Below are 1,720 nucleotides of genomic sequence, written 5' to 3' on the forward strand. Positions count from 1 at the left end.
GCCCCCTCCGCCCCACACAGCCAGGGGCAGCGGAAGGAGGGGGCAGCGAGGGGACGCCTCCCGAGGGCTCCATCGGGGTCCCCGTCGGAGTTCGGGGAGCCCCAGGGGAGGGGAGTGACCAGCAGAGCTCTGCGGGGACGAGCGGAGAAAGCTCCGAATTCTGGCAGGGCAGCAAAAGGCGTTTTGGGGTTCACCCCTTGCCACCCCCACAAGATTTAATTAAAGCAAATCCCTCCCTGGCCGGAGCCCGCGCGGGGTTGCGGCCCGGCTGGGGGCCTGCCGGGGAGGAGCGGGGGGTCCCGGCGGCCAAGGGAACCCCAGGAGCGGGGCTGCGGGACGGGGAACGCACCCCGGCCCCGCCGCGTCCTGCAGCTCCCTGCGAGCTTTGAATCGGGGGGAGTTGTGTTAATTCCGAGGGAAAAGGCGACGCCGATCGTTGTGGTGCCTTCAGAATTCGGCTTTTCGGCTGGAAAATGCTTGATCGAAAACTGCGTCCCCGATACCTGTTTCCCAGGGCCACTTCCCGCGGGAGAGAACCTCCCCAAAAAAGCCCCGGGGGAAGGAGAACCCACTGCCCTGAGAGACCGGGGGCTTGGGCTCTTTCCATGACGAAACTCTGCGGAATTACAGCGCCCATCGTTCCCATTTTGCTTTCATTTGGCAAGCAGTCTCCGAGCAAAAATATTTTGATCAAACGTCTAAAAAAATTGCTGTAACTCCTTAATTTCCCTTCATTCCCAGAGACCGTCACGATTAAAACTGCTGTGTTTACATCCCCAAAACTGTCTGTTCATGGGAGACAACACTGCTCGATGTCTGACGATTGTAATTATAATCATGTTCAAGTTAGATATTCAAATGTAAATGGTGCTTTTCTTTTTCTTTTCCTTTTTTTTTTTTTTTTTACGAGTTCTTATTTTAGGACGTGAATTTTTACCTTCGCCGGGACCAGCAAGGCGCAGCCTCGCGTGGTGGAGTGTAACGAATTCGGAGGAATTCTTAGAGCTGAACATGTTTTTTGAAAAATCTGAAATGGCAATTTACACGGTGTTTTTTCATGGCCGGGGGAGCCAGTGTTTTCTTCTAGAATTAAGAAGAAAGAAAAAAAATAGGCTGATAACCTCATTTTGATGCACAGACGGGTTTCAGTGCAGCTGGAATACCAGGGAAGAGAGGTGCAGGACAGTGACGTGCAGGCACAGGTTATGCAGCGATATCGACCTTTCCCCCTGTATTTCATCTCTGAGGGGACCAGCAAGAGTGACTTAATTTCTTTATTTTTTTTTTTTCCACTGTACAAAATGCAGCCATTCCTGCCTTTCTCACTGGTGCTTGTTCCCCCGCTTCTCAAAGGTTTTCGGGTAAAAAAATTAATTTAAACCAATGAGAGCGTAAATAGGTCACTTCAGGAAAGGGTCTGGCGGGGTGGAGGATGTGACACCCGCACTGAGCTCCATCACCCTCTACCTGCGTGCAGAGCTGCTCTGAGCCACCCTGAGCGGCTCCGGGTGGCACCGGCACCGGGGGGAGGCCCCTGCCGGCGTCTCGCCACCTCCTCACAGCACGGGGGGGAGGGGGGGTGGACCGAGGGCACCTTTGGAGAGTTTGATTTTTGGTATTTTCATGTTTTTCGCCTCGCCCCGGCCGCCGGCAGAGCTGCTGCTGGCAACGCGAGCTGCCCCCGCCGCCGGCCCGGCGCGAAGGATGCTCGGCGGGGGCG

The sequence above is a fragment of the Corvus brachyrhynchos genome, unplaced genomic scaffold, assembly GCF_000691975.1.
Source record: "Corvus brachyrhynchos isolate BGI_N302 unplaced genomic scaffold, ASM69197v1 scaffold68, whole genome shotgun sequence".
Classification (NCBI taxonomy): Eukaryota; Metazoa; Chordata; class Aves; order Passeriformes; family Corvidae; genus Corvus; species Corvus brachyrhynchos.